The following is a 16,700-nucleotide window of genomic DNA, read 5'->3' on the forward strand; positions in this document are numbered from 1 at the left end:
GTATTGAGCTTAACCAGAAATGTACTCAGGCATAGGAGATGATATCTTTGCAGTTCAATCACTTCTCCGGATTGTAGTATGGATTTATATGTAGTCAGTGAGACTCCTTTTGTGATGAGCAGTGCGCTCTAGGTTGTTGGCCTTCTTGCAAGTGCAGGCCCCTCAATTTTAATTCACATACTTACTGCAAAAGTATTATCTGACTATGGGTAGGCTTCCCACCACAGTTTTTCCCTTTACAGGGTTTTCCACGTATAAATATTGGTGTCATGTGGATGGTATTTATTCTTTGATTATTGTTTATGCTTAATTGGTTTAACTGATATTTTGGTATTTGGTTTAAGCATTCCGGTATTAATGATTTGGGTTTCGGTATTAAATTTTTAATTGCTAAATGTTCTGGTAATCTAAGACAACTGATTCATGCCCCCCTCTCAGTTGTCTTTCGGTTATTTGAACTTTCTAATAGAACATTGTGATGAGGTCTACTTCTCATTCCTTCCTACCACTAGAATGTTTTGTGGAGACCTGTTTTGGATCTTTGTCTTGGCAGACATTGAAGATCGTGTTTTTTCATAGATAATATATATAGAGGTTGATTTGGATGAGTTTGTGTGTTGAAGATAAGTGAGATTGAAAGAATCCTATATTTGTCTATTTGTATTAAAAATTGATACCAAAAGCAGTTCTAGCAGTGCAGACTATGTTTCAGTGGTGGATTATCTTGTATCTTTCTCTCTTCAGTAGTGAGCCTCTTTCACTAATACATTTGGCCTAAAATTCTGACGAATATTTCCGATGCAGAAGGTATATTGTGATCAAATTTGATTTTTTTTGAAAAAATGCCTGATTTCATTAGAATTCCAATGATAATGCAACATTGGTTTCTATGGAGAAGGAATTGGCAATGACATTTGGGTTTTTTAAGAAAAAGTGCCCACGTTTGTCAAAATTCCAATGACCGTGTGCATTACTTTAAAAAAAAAAGAAAAGACCAAGTTATTCTATAAATCCTGCATCTTCGTCCCATCAACCTCTGCCATTACTTCGTCTCGCCTCTACCATTACAAAATCCCGCCTCTGCAGGGAACCAGCCATGGAATGAAGTGGTGCTACAGGAGCAGCAATACCAAGATACGAGGTGATGGGAAACTTTCCAGCTTCATGGTAGGAATTTTGTTATGTTTTTGTTTTTGCCATCTGTTTAGGGGCATTTTCAAGTCTGGGCATTATTTAATGTAATAAGGGCATGTTTTGAGCCCATTTGTAAGCCGTTTGGCATTTTGTTAGGGGTGTATGGGTTTAGGATTTAAACCAATAACGAGGGAGAACAATCCAATGATAGTGAAGGCCTACCCACACCCCTTGGTAACATTTCTCTCCAATAAAGTTGTTTCTTATTTGTTTAGCTTCCTTCTAAGCACTAGTTGAACTACCCAACCTCTCCAATTAGTCTACTATTACCATCCAAATTAGTTAGGTATGAAGGATAGCCTCACCCCCAGTAACGAGGGGGAACAATCCACTGGGATAACGAAATAGAATTAAGTGGGGTTCCCTAAGAGCCTCCCTCCCTTCAACTGAACTGTCGAGAACCTAACTTCCTCAATCGAGGGTGAACTACCTCCATCCTTTGGACCGACCGACTTCAATCCCTCTTCCCCAGGATGGAGCATAACAACTTTGGATCGATCCTCCGACCAGAAAAAAATCATATGGAATAGATCTTCTTCCACCATAGAATAGTAGGGGCCCCTGTTGGCATATGCACACTCCAATGAGACATTGTATGTGATTGAAGGTTTTGTCATTGATGGCAACCTTGCAATCCTATGGCACTGGCAAAGGCATTATACTAGCATCAATAGATCACACTCTACACCGGCACTCAGGACACTGGCACCAGCACAAAGAAAAGAAGTATACCGGCATAGAGGCCGACAGGATTTTGTTATATTATATTTTGTTTATTATTGTAAAAACTTTGTAAGCCGACTTGGCAAATTGTAAAATGACTCTTATATATAAAAGAGATCATTGTAGACATTTGGTAATGAGTAAGGAGTGAGGAACCATTGAAGAAAAATATTAGGCAAACCTATTGTATGAAATATAGGCTAAGGGTTTATGTAAGAAGCAGAGCAGCAACCGGTACTGGATCAGGCATTATAGATGTTATTGTAAAGCAGTATAGGATATCGGATTTGTATAATCCTCATTGTAAGTCAATGAGACTTCCAATTGAGTAGTGAGCTCTAGGCAGTTGGCCTTCCTGCATGTGTAGGCCCCTATTGTAAGTAATATTCTCTTATTGGCCAGTGAGTGAATATTGTGGGTCACAAATCCCACCGAGGTTTTTCCCACACTAGGTTTCCTCATTAAAACCTTGTGTTATAGTGTGCTTTTCATGTGGATGTTCTTGATTCTGTTTATTGCATTATTTCTTGCTTACCGGTACACTATTATAATATGTTTTGCATGTTTTAAGTTAAGAAATTCTATTCACTAGTTAGATACTGATTCACCCCCTCCCTCTTAGTATCTGTGGGATTCCTAACAATTGGTATCAGAGCCTAGTCCTCTATTTTTAGAAGCCTAACAGCTTGAGGAAGATCTTGACACCAATAAAGATGGAGAATCTGATGAAGCAACTTGAAGGAGCTCTTACAGACTATGATGTAGAGAAATAGAAAAATATCAAACTAGAAGATGATTTAAGGGCAGCTCAGGATATCATTCAGGCACTTCAAGAAAATTTTACTGTTGCAAGAAATAAGAGAAGAGAACTTTGTGAAAAATTGCAAAATGAGAATGATGAAAAGGAATCACTTAATGATATGATAAGCAAGTTGAAACAAGAGAACATGACAACAAAGAATGAGATGCAAGATATGACTATAAGATTTTGCAAAGAGATTAAGGATAGGAAGAAGAATGAAGAAGAATTGACCAAAAGACTAAGTGATGCAGCAAATGAGAACACATGAATTAGCTATGAAAATGACATGTTGAAGACAGATCTGATGCATACTCAGAATGACTCGAATGAACTAATGAGACAAAAAGAAGTCTTAGAAAGAGAACTAGAAATTGCAAATCAACATAAAGAAAAATTCAAGAAAAGGTCAGAGGAACTTGGCACCTTGCTGAAGAATCAAAAACCTAAAGGTGACACTTCTGGAATTTGCTTTGAAGTTGGTGAAAGCTCTGGTACTGCAAATACTCAGGATCATAGCAAACCGGCAAGACAACCTAATGCTTATAAATTCAATGGAAAATGCTTTAACTATAATAAGTATGGTCATAGAGCATATGAATGTAGATCTAGAAATTATCAAAATATCAACACACCCACCGGTCAATGTTCTAAATGCAGCAAAGTTGGTCACAACTTTGAAAATTGCAGAATGAATGTGAGATGTTATGTTTTTGGAAGATTTGGACATTTATCTAATCAATGTAGAACACAAACCGACATAGGTTATGGGAAAGCTATTCAGAAGAATAATGTAACTTGTTATGCATGTAACAAGATTGGGCATATTGCAAAATTCTGTAGAAGTAAAGGAACACTGGTAGACAACAAAAGTTATAGCTTGAAAGGTAAAGCAAAAGTTGAAGAGGTTAAGCAAGAATTCTCAAAACAATGGATTAGAAAAGCTGATCTAAATATTGGGAATACTCCTACACCGGTAGAAAAAACCAATGCTTCATTGGAAGGATAGAGCAGTGCTCCACCAGCATCTAATTGAAGAAAGTTTCCTTGAGGGTTTGACAATCTAATGGCACATGTGCTATTATTCCCTCGGTTAGAGATAAGAAGTTGAAAATTACTTTTTACCAACAAACAATGTTAAGAGAACACTTAACCGACATGCATTTAATGTGGTAGATGGCAAAAAGACACTAAAAAATTGAGGTTTTGGCTCCATTTCATTTCACCAAGATTTCAAACCTATGAAGAGCGCGAAGATTCCGAGCTAAGGCATTACAAGCAAGAGACAAAAACACTCCAAGCATTCATCCATCCTAAAGGTAGTAAAAGGTATTTAATCATGGCATCCACCTCTGCAATTGAATATATAGCAAACCCTACTATTATCGAAGTGATAAAAAGACCTAGGCCCGTATTTTAGTTAGTTCCCGAGGTAGCAAAGAAAGATGATAACTTAGGTGCTTTTTCTCAAATTCCCAAGGGAGTTGTTTATGCTGAAGACCCTAGAATTTAAATCCACTGCAACATTGAGGAACTAGGAGATGAAGAGATCAAAACCATGTTTAAAACTGTGATATGTGATAAAACCGGCAATGTAAAAGATGAACACAAGATCATTGAAACCCTAGGATTTACAGAGATCTTTAGCATTCCTGAATTCCCCAAGGATGTGATTAGGATAGTCTTAAGCAGGGTACATGGTGAATTTTTCTGGTTAGATGTAGTCCACAAAATCACTAACTAGGAAGTTGTGAAAGTTGTCACAAGGTTATCGACCACCGATAAAAGGCCAGATAAAACCAAGAAGGTATCCAATGACCTAGTTACAAACCTAACTAGTGCAACTTTCGACAAAAGGTCCCTAAGAGTTAATGATGTAACAGACATTAATGTGAGATTTATCAGCATGATATTAGGGTATAAAGCTACTCATGCAAATAGACTCAATTTAGTTTCAAGTTTATGCATTAAGAGTGCTTATGATATGGTCGCAGAAAATGCAAAGATTGATATATGTGAATGGCTAAAAGATGAATTAATTGACAACCTTGGAAAGATTAAGAAGGACAAAAGAGGAACTTTCAGATTTGGAAATATGTTAGTATGTCTGATGCTGCATATAACAAAACAGGTTCTCGGTATAGGCTACAAAGAACTTGGTTATGATATATCGGTAGGTAAATAGTTAACAGAACTATTCAATAACGTGGGAGAAAACAAGGAAAACAATATTCATGACTTCTTTCAAGCATTAAAGGCCAAAATGAAGAAAAGAATCAGGTTATCACAAAAGATTGTCGACAAATACAAAGATGAAATATTCTTTGTAATCAAGAAGGATGAAATCTGGATGGAAGCAGTCATCCCTAGGACAATTTGGGTAACTGAGATGGGTTATGAAATAGATGATCATATAATAGAAACATATGATAAAGCACTTCTAGAAGCCCCCAGAGAACCTAAGGAAGAAATATTTGGTAGTGCAGAAACTATTGAAAGCCAGATACAATCAAAGAAAAGAGTGAAAAAGGTTGAGGCAGTTGTAAGGAAAGGTTCTAGACAAGCAAAGGCCATCAAAGAAGATGTGTTGAAGAAAACCGGTATAACAGAGGATGAGTTAGCAGCTCCACAACCTGAAACTCACCTATCACCGGTAGGTACTTCTTTGGGGAGTGACATGCCTGCAACTTTCAAAAGAGTTTTAAGGAAAAGAGATCCCTCACTGGCAAGCACACCCTCACCTAGGAGGACAAGACAAAAACAACAAGCAATGAGATCTCCGGTAAGAAAGGCTACACCAAAGAAGAAGAAACTGACACCCAAAAAGAAGAAGAGGACAAACAAAGACTTGGCCCCTCTTGATATACTGCTGAATGAAATTACAAAGGAAGGTAAATTGAAAAATATAGAGAAAATATATGACACTTTAACAGCTCATGAAAAAGAACAAGTTGAAAATAGTGTTATATTACATATGGATATGTATAAGAAGTTTTTTATGGAAGTAGTAAATGAAATTCCAAATGAACTATTTAAGAGACTGGAAGCAAGAAGACAAGTAGTAATAGATCTGGACAAGAAAATAAAGATTGAAAAGCTACTTGTTGTTTATCTGGTAAACTCACCTAAAGAAATTGATGACATAATTGTTCAAGCCAACCAGTCATTATTTTCTACTGCACACCGACACATTGCTTCAATGGTTGGAAGAATTAATGATGACTGAGGAAACAGAAAATGGATGGCATATATTCTTAGTTGAAAAAGAAAAACAAGAAGAATACAAGAACCCCAAACCCATAAAAGTTTATCACAAAGATAGAGACAATGGTAAAGGTAAAGTTGGTGGACCACCTAGTATCAAGGTTAGAGACAACTTACCCCCACCTCCTCTGATTACACCACCGGTAAAAACAACAGCTATAGAAGATCAACCGGCAGCTGAGAATATGGATGTAGAGGATGGTAATACTAATCTTGAAGTCTTATATACTATGGATGTTGATACTCAAAAGATCAACATAGTGGTAGACAAAGATATAGTTGATAAGACTGACATGGCTAGTGAGCCTCTGGTAGCTGAGCAAACTAAAAACACACAGGAGAAACTGGTAGAAGACAAAGAGCAAAAGGCAAAGACTCAGACTGAGACAATGCAACAACAACTAGAATAGGAACAACAACAACAAGAACAGGAATAGGAACAACAACAATAGGAATAGGAACATAAGGAAACAGTGCCACCGGCAACTGGAGAAATAGAAAAACCATTGCTTAAAGAAATGCAAACACAAACAGACCTACCAGAGGTCAATACAAGCTTGGTTATTTCCACCGGTACTCAGATTGTTGGTTCATCATCAGGCTTCAAATCAACTAATATGACTGAGGTACTATTAGATTCAATCAAAAAGATAACAGACTGCAGCTCACAAGCTTATAAGGCAATTGATGATACCATACCAATTTTGAAGGTAATTGCTCCTAACTGTAATATAGACAATAAAGATTCTTTAGGACAACTTGATACATTGTGTAAATATATCACAGAAAACATTGAGAAAATAAAGGAAGAGTCATTGAAGGATAAAGTAGAAATTGAAAAATAGAAATTCTTTGATGAGCAAATAAAGAAGTGTAATAGAGATTTTGACACACTTCTACCAGAATTATGTAATTTATTGAAAGAGTACAAAAATTTGTACAAAGATACCTGTAAGACACACTTTTTGACTGTAGATATAGACAAGAAGATGAGCAAGGTATAGGATGAGATCAATAAACTTGTAGATAATTTTGTTAACTCACCAGATACACTATCAGTTTTTGAGGAAAAGATATCAAATTTTGAAGAAGAATTACTTAATTTGGAGAGAGAAAAAGAGAGAATTGTGAATAAGGCAAAGCATCTGAGATTAAAACTGAGTCCAAGATTGGACTATCTAGCATCACTATAGAAGGAAGTATCTAAAGCACTATTACAAGAACAGAAAACACTGGCAAAGCATTTGCAACATCTCACCGCTACAGTGAAGAGAACAGAGACAACAATAAAGGATAGCAAGAAGTTTATGGATAGTATAAACTTGATTTTGGGAGATCTTTTTCAAATTGTAACCACACAGTTACAAGGTTGAAATTACAAACTCTCCTGACATCTTGACAACCTTTGTCATTGATGCCAAAGGGGGAGTAGTGGGATGAGAAAATTCAATATCACAGGAATCATATGCTTAGGGGGAGCACAAACATTTTTGGTAACATTTTTGGACTTTACATTTTTAGATACATTATTTTTGAAATTTCTCATGAGTGTTGCCATCAATGCCAAAGGGGGAGATTTTTGGCATATGCACACTCCAATGAGACATTGTATATGATTGAAGGTTTTGTCATTGATGACAACTTTGAAATCCTATGGCACTGGCAAAGGCATTATACCGGCATCAATAGATCACACTCTACACCGGCACTCAGGACACTGGCACCGGCACAAAGAAAAGAAGTATACCGACACAGAGGCTGACAGGATTTTGTTATATTATATTTTGTTTATTATTGTAAAAACTTTGTAAGCCGACTTGGAAAATTGTAAAATGACTCTTATATATAAAAGAGATCATTGTAGACATTTGGTAATGAGTAAGGAGTGAGGAACCATTGAAGAAAAATAATAGGCAGACCTATTATGCGAAATATAGGCTAAGGGTTTATGTAAGAAGCAAAGCAGCAACTGTTACTAGATCAGGCATTATAGATGCTATTGTAAAGCAGTACAAGATAATGGATTTGTATAATCCTCATTGTAAGTCAGTGAGACTTCCCATTGAGCAGTGAGCTCTAGGCAGTTGGCCTTCCTGCATGTGCAGGCCCCTATTGTAAGTAATATTCTCTTATTGGCCAGTGAGTGAATATTGTGGGTCACAAATCCCACCAAGGTTTTTCCCACACTAGGTTTCCTCGTTAAAACCTTGTGTTATGGTGTGCTTTTCATGTGGATGTTCTTGATTCTGTTTATTGCATTATTTCTTGCTTACCGATACACTGTTATAATATGTTTTACATGTTTTAAGTTAAGAAATTCTATTCATTGGTTAGATACTGATTCACCACCCCCTCTTAGTATCTATGGGATTCCTAACAGCTCTCACATAACCCCTCTCTCCATTTATCATTGTTCTTGTAGACATGACTGTAGAACCGACCAATGTCCATTTAGCTAATAAACCATCGATCAATTGATCATTTTTCTCGCAAACATGGCTAGTGAAGTGACTGAAATCAATGACCCTAACCTACACTGCACATTAAATGAAGGTTATCTCGGAATCTGAAGCAGTGAAGGTGAGCCTCCATCTAGAATAGGGAACCCCTATAAGGAGAGGTGTTAGTTGTTCCTCACTGCTTCCCTTCATCTGACAGAGGCAACAAAGAAAGTAGACTCAGTGATAGATCCATCTCGTGATCTTGTGGGAAACTACTACTATAGTTGTCCATCACTAATCTATGCTCTGATATCTGCTACTACTCAAATTGAGGTGAATATGTACAAATTGAGGTGATATCCTTGCTGGAGAACTGCGAGAGCACTGTGTAGTGATCGAGTGCTATTTTTTGTCGGTGTTTTGGAAGGGAGCATAAGTGTACCATTAGGAAGGTGGTATAAAATGGTGAAAGATGATAAGATAGGGAGGTAAGTGATGAAGGATGTAATGGTGAAAGAGTAAGTTAGGATATGTTAGGGGTTTGGAAGGTAGGAAAGTGAATGGGGGGAGATAAATTAAGGATGTGAAGGATGGAATGGGGTTAGGTAGGTGAAGTAACAGTAAGTGTGTATGAGGTTAGGGTTTAGGATAGGATGTAGGAAAGTGAAGGAGGTTAAGATAGGAGATATGAAAGGTAGATGGAAGGTAATAATGATAGGAAGTGAGGTAAAGGTTATGAGGTATGGGTTAGAAAATAGGGTGTAGAAAATGGAAGGAAGGATCATATCACTTTGAGAGTTTTCACCAAGATGAGTAGCCCGAGTACGGACCTCAAACAAACAATGTCTGGAGTGTCTAATGTGACATGTCTAATTTATATTCGGAGGGACTAACTAGTTTTGGAGTTCCTATGAAACCTATTGGGCCATGCTTTGGAGGAAATCAATGTGTTCATGCAAGGAGCACCTTTTTTCTATTATGAGAGTGATGTTTTTGCACCGAGGGATATTTGGAAGTCAATATCCAAAAAATTTTATAGTGTGGAACCAGAGTTGGCGGACTCAAAGTAATTTTCATCTTTCAGAAGACCAATAGGTTATGTACACAATCTCCCAATAGAAGGGCGATTTCAAGCATTACCTCTCCCCCTCATGACTATTCAGGAAGCACTTCCTTAGACAAATGACTATTGGCCTCCATGGGATCAAAGAAAAAAATTGAAGCATAGACTCTAGATGATGTGGTGGTGTCCTTCATGAAGAACTCTACACTATAATTGAAAATTCATGAGGGAAACTGCAAGATAGTGAAGAGAAATACAATCTTGAAAAGTGGGAAGAATGAATCTTGGTTTGGGTGGAGCCAAGTCAGGTGGCTCCTCTAGAGGTTGACGAGATAGAAATCATATTAGGATTTGAAAAAGATCAAACTCGTGGAACTTCATGTGCGAGTGATTGATTGTGGTGTTTGGGTAATGCATTCCAAATAGATACAGTTGCATTCCAAATGGGTAATGTCTTGATTAAAGACTTTTATCCTGATGGCATGCAACTATATCTATTTGGAATGGATTACCCAAACACTGCAATCGATCACTCGCACACAAAGTTCCACGAGTGTGATCTTTTTCAAATCCTAATATGATTTCTATCTCGTCAACCTCTAGAGGAGCCACCTTACTTGGCCCCACTCAAACCAAGATTCATTCTTCCCACTTTTCAAGATTGTATTTCTCTTCACTATCTTGAAGTTTCCCTCATGAATTTTTAATTATAGTGCAGAGTTCTTCGTGAAGGACACCACCACGTCGTCTAGAGTCTATGCTTCAATTTTTTTCTTTGATCCCATGGAGGCCAATAGTCCTTTGTTTGAGGAAGTACTTCCTGAATATTCATGAGGGGGAGAGGTAATGCTTGAAATCGCCCTTCTATTGGGAGATTGTGTACATAACCTCTTGGTCTTCTGAAAGCTGAAAATTACTTTGAGTCCGCCAACTCTGGTTCCACACTATAGAAATTTTTGGATATTGACTTCCAAATATCCTTCGGTGCAAAAGCATCATTCTCATAAAAAGGTTCTCCTTGCATGAAAACATTGATTTCCTCCAAAGTGTGGCCTAATAGGTTTCACAAGAACTCCAAATCCAGTTAGTCCCTCCGAACATAAATTAGACATGTCACATCAGACACTCCAGACATTGTTTGTTTGTATTGTATACTCTCTATCTATTTATCACCCTTTAACACTTTCCTCTGCTTTTCTCCAATTGCTCTCTTCTAGGCAGCTGATGAGCTTGTTTCCATGTCATTCAAGATAATGCCTGCTTGCTTTCTTTTAGGAAATTTTCTTGCACGTGACTCTAAAGCTTGTATGTTTTGCTTCCATAAAAATATAAATTTTAATTCATGATTAGATAATAATTAAATAAAATAAGCATTTGTAAAGAAAAGATTTAGTCATTCGATGTTACATATTATCTAACGAAAATATCCTAGACAATTCTTGGAGAAAGGAAACATCATTGATAATTATTTTTTTCAAATAACACTGAATCAAATAAATAATAAATGTTTAATGCAATTTTTAAAAATAGAACTCATTCAATTCTTTCATTCACCGATGGCAAAGCCATTTGACCCACATCATCTCTCACCATCGGAATTCCGATGACAACTAATGAAACGTCTGACAAGGATGTTGTATATCCGACGTCACTTCCATGTCGGATGGTTGTTGAGGAGCAATCATAACATCCATCGGAAATCCGATGGAAATCCACTGATATTTGTGGTGAGGGGTGCAAATATAGCCTTTCTTAGATGACATCATTACATCGTCGGACTACTGACCCAAATGGCATCATTGGGAAACCTGACGACAAGTTTTCAATGACAAAGTCTGTCAGAAGTCTGACGTTTGGTCACCGCAAATCCAACAATTAGCCGTTGGAAAGTAGGCCCAAATGTACTAGTGTTTCTAAGAAATGAGTCCTTCGGTAGTGAGACTTTCTGGGTAGTGAGCATCCTAGCAGTGAGCCATCCTTTGTAAAAATTACCTTAACTGGTGTCTATATATTGAGAATTAGTATTCTCCAGGGTTTCTCCCTTCTTGGGTTTTCCATGTAAATTCTAGTGTCTCTTTTGCCTAGTCTATTATGTGCATATGCTTTCATGTTTATCTATTTTATTAATTCTGTTAGTTGTTCTGAATCTGTGAATAAAGATTAGAGGGAATTTTTTGTTGTCAACTGATTCACCCCCCTCTCAGTTTCCTGGATATTCAACAATTGGTATTAGATCCTTGGTTACTTGATATGTAACTTAATCGCTTGACATAGATCTTGATTCGATGGCACACAAATTATCCATTCCTATCTTTGAAGGATTTGGTTACACTTTCTGGAAAGTGAAGATGAAAGTTTATCTGGTTTCTCTAGATTACAACACTTGGAAGGCTATGGAGACCAAGTATGTTCAATCGGTGAATGGTCTTACTGCTCTAGAAGAGGTTCAAGCCTATGAAGAAAATGAAAAGGAAAGGTATGCTATCATTAGTGCATTATCAAAAATTGAATTGCCAACAGTTATCTCTTTGAATACTGCTTATGAGGTTTGGCAGAACCTGAAAGACATCTATGAAGGAAATAAAAGAGTTAAGTTGACAAAGAGGCTAACAACTAAGTTAAGGCATAAAAACATGAATATGGAAGAAGGAGAAGACATTTTAAGCTATTTTGAGAAGCTTGATAATGTTGTGAGTGAAATCAGAGAACTTGGATGCACTTTGAATGATGAATATGTTATTGACAAAATCTTGATGACTTTACCAGTAAGTTATAGTGATAAGATCTCAACTATTGATGACACCTACAATCTGAAGAAGTTCACTAGAGAACAACTATTTGGTACCCTGACTACATTTGAAGTAAGAAAGTTTGGAAAGGAAAAAGACAAATTAGAGACAACATTAAAAGCATCTGAAGATTGTCTGAATGATGATGAGAGCACAGATGAGGTGGAAGAAATTTTTTTGAGGAAACTGAAGAAAGTTATTGACAAGTAGAAAGGTATGTTACCTTTTAAATGTTTTAGATGTGGAATGATTGGTCATATAGCTACTAGCTAGATTTCTGGAAAAAGGAACTAGACAAAAATTTACAGAAAACAAGGGAAAGTTCAATAAGAAATCTTATTATGTTAAGGATGATGTTGATATCTCAGATGATGAGTCTGACTATGAAGAAGGTGATTATTTATTTCTAGTAGAAAAGGATATTCTTAGGTTTGACATTTATAACTATTGCTACTACTTTTCATTCTAAAAGAGATAAAAATGAATGGTTGATTGATAGTGGATGTTCAAATCATATGACTGGAGATAAGAGTAATCTCATAAATATTGAAAAGTATGATGGAGATTTTGTTAGGTTCGGAGATGATCAAACAACACAAATTATTGGAATTGGTTCAATTACTTTTGATGGAAAACATAACTCTAACAATGTCTACTATGTGAAAGGTTTGCATCATAATCTTTTGATTTTTGGACATATGTGTGAAAATGGATATAATGTTATTTTTTAGGATAATGGATGTGAGATCCAGAAGGAGTCCACAATAGTTATTGTAGCTGGAAGGAGAACAAATGGAAATATGTATCAGTTGGAAGGATCTACAAGACACTATTTAATATCTCAACTTGATGACAACTGGCTATGGCACCAGACGATGTGTCATATCAACTTTGACAACTTGGTACATATTAGTTCAACGACTGCAATGAGAAATTTATTGAGATTTACTAAATAAAAGAATAACATCTACAAGGAATGTCAAGTAGGAAATCAGACAAAGAGCACATTCAGAGGAAAAGAGTACTCATCCATCAGATTACTAGATTTGGTTCACATAGATCTATGTGGTCCAACCAGAATAAGGAGCTTGCAAGGTGAGAGGTATTTCATGTTACCGATTGATGATTATTCTAGGATGACTTGGGTTGCATTTTTAAGAGATAAGTCTGAGGAGTTAGAGAAGTTCAAGATATTCAAGGCAAAAGTTTAGAATAAGGTTGATAGAAAAATCAAGTGCTTAAGATCTGACACAGGAGAAGAATTTATTTCTAATGAGTTCAATGACTTATGTGAGAAACATGGCATTAGAAGATAGTTATCTACCCCAAGACACCACAACAAAATGGTGTATTTGAAAGAAAGAATCAAACTATACAAGAGGCAACTAGAACTATGATAAATGGAGAAGAATTACTAGAAATATACTAGAGAGAAGCAATTCATACAACAACATGTACACTCTTAACAAAATTTTGTACCAAAGGAAATATGAGAAGACATCTTATGAACTTTGGTATGGTAGAACTCCAATAGTGAAATATTCCAAATTATTTGGAAGCAAGTGCTATATGCGAAGAGATGAGGATAATATTGGAAAGTTAGACAATAGAGAAGATGAAGGCATATTCTTAGGTTACTCAACAAAGAGTAAGGCATATATGTGTCACAATAAAAGGTTGAATAAGATTGTTGAAAGTGCAAATGTGAGAGTTGATGAAAGGACTTCAAAAGACTTAGAAATAGAAGTAGGGGATATGAATCTAATGAGTCTAGAGAAAGGAAAAAGAAGGAAGAAAAAAAAAGTGAAGAAAAGAATAATCAAGATGCTTGAGCATCGACATCCAAAACCCCAAGGTATGTTCAGAGGTATCATTTAGAGGATTAAATTATTGGAGATAAGAGAAAAGGTATCATCAAAAGAAGAAAAGCAACTCAAGAACAAGCCTTGTTATGTTTACTATTTGAAATTGAGCCAAAGACAATAGAAGAAGCTTGTAATGATTAGAATTAGATGAAGTCAATGGAAGAGGAACTGGATCAGATTGAGAAAAAATAGACATGGGAATTAGTCAACAGACTAGAAGACAAGAATGTGATTGGAACTAAATGGGTAATTTGGAACAAGATGGATGAAGATAGAAAGGTTGTAAGAAACAAGGCAAGGTTGGTTTACAAAGTATATACTCAGATTGAAGGCATTGAATTTGATGAAACTTATGCCCTGGTTGCTCCAATGGAGGCAATCAGGATGCTCTTGGTATTTGCAACACTTAAAGACTTCAAGGTCTATCAGATGGATGCAAAATCAACATTCTTAAATTGAGAATAGAAAGGAGAAGTTTACATTAAACAATCGGGAGGTTTTACGCTGAGAGATAATCCAAACATTTTTTGCAAATTGAAAAAGGTTTTGTAAGGACTAAAATAATCCCCTAGAGATTGGTATGGAAGATTAGACAAGTACCTAATTGATCAAGGATTTTATAAGGGTTTGGTTGGTAAAAATATATACTTCAAGACTAATTCAAGTAAGATCGTAATTGGTTTTTTTTTTGTTATCATCAGGGTATCCCCACAACCCAATCCTAGTGAGTTCCCTTTATGGGGCGAGCTTGAGGCGAGACTAATCCTTGCGGCCATGGGGTAAACAAAACAACCTATAAGTGTCTGTGGAAAGGTAATTCTAAGCAAAAAGTTGAACCCAAGACCTCGGGGAGAAAACCCAAGACTCAGACCAATTATGATATATTTTTTGGAGGAAATTAAGATATGTGCAAAATATTTGCTAGTGAGATGGAGAAAGAATTTGAGATGTCCATGATTGGTGAGTTAAATTTCTTTCTTGGTTTGCAAGTTAATAAGAATGGTAAAGGAATTTTTATTTCTTAGTCCAAGTACATCAAAGAGTTGTTAAAGAAGTTTGTGTTGGAGAATTCTAAATCGATTTGTAAACCTATAACCACTAGATGCAAGTTAACCAAAGATGAAAAATCTCCTAAGATAGATGCAAGTCATTACAGGTCAATGATTGGAAGACTGTTATATTTGATAGCTACCAGATTGGATATCATGTATGCAGTATGTTTAGCAACTAGATTTCAATAAGAACCAAAAGAATCACATGTTGTGGCAATGAAGAGGATTTTCAAATATCTGAAAAGCATAGAAGAATTTGGTTTGTGGTATCCTGGGAGCTTATATTTTACCTTGAAAACTTATATAGATTTAGACTGCGCCATAAGTGTTGATGACAAAATAAGTACAAGTGGAGGAGAATTCTTTCTTTACTCCTGATTGGTTTCTTGATTGAGTAAGAAGCAAGACTCTATGTCTCTATCTACAACAGAAGAAGAATACATTACAACATCATCATGTTGTACGCAGATCTTATGGATGAAGAAGACTTTGAAGGTGTATAGTTTGATGAACCTATCTCAATCATGTGTGACAATACCAATGCAATAAATATTCTAGAAAAGGCATATATCTATCAGGTACCACTTCTTGAGGGAAAAAGTGTTGGACAAAGAATTCAGACTTGAGTATGTACCTACAAAAGAGCATATTGTAGATATATTCAAGTGCTAAGGTGTACAAGAAGAAGTTAGGGGTATCGCCCCTTTCTAGTTTGAATTAATGTGCATTTTTGTGTGCATTGGTTCAGTGAGTAGCTTGCAATATTATTTTTTGGACTGATGCTTGGGTGCTTCCTCTTAAGGAGAGCAAGAGTGAGTTTCATAGGGGGCGTTTTTCCCATCTTTTTCATTATTGTGGGAGAGAGAGTATAATGTTTATTTATTGTCTTGATGGATGTTTCCATTAATGACATAGGGGGAGATTGTTAGCATTATGTTATATGTTGTCATTGATGTTAAATCATGTGGTCCAAATTAGGTCCCAATGTGGTATGATGAGCAACAACATATGTATGAGATGGTGTTGAGTGTTTGGAGGTTTCTCAGATGTCTTGTCTTTTCAAAATATGTTTTTCTAATATTATTTAGTGCTATGGTGATTGTTTAGGGTATGGAAAATATTTTAGGTGTGGCATTGGCAAGGTGTGTAGTGTGTTGATGTGTTCAATAAAAAATTTCATGATGAGTTCTACTTATCATTCCTTCCCACCACTGGAATTTTTAGTGGAGACCTACTTTAGATCTCAATCTTGGCTGACATTGAGGATCATGTTTTTCCAGAGATAGTATATATAGAGAGGTTGATCTAGATGAGTTGGGGTATGGATTTGTGTGTTCAATAGAAGGGAGATTGAAATAATCTACTTGTTGTCGAGTTGTGTTGTGAATTGATACCAAAAGAAGTTCTGACAGTGCAAACTATGTTTCAGTGGTGGATTCTCTTGTATCTTTCTCTCTTTAATAGTGAGCCCTCTAGCAGTGAGCATCCTAGTAGTGAGCCATCCTTTGTA

The sequence above is a fragment of the Cryptomeria japonica genome, chromosome 7, assembly GCF_030272615.1.
Source record: "Cryptomeria japonica chromosome 7, Sugi_1.0, whole genome shotgun sequence".
Lineage (NCBI taxonomy): Eukaryota > Viridiplantae > Streptophyta > Pinopsida > Cupressales > Cupressaceae > Cryptomeria > Cryptomeria japonica.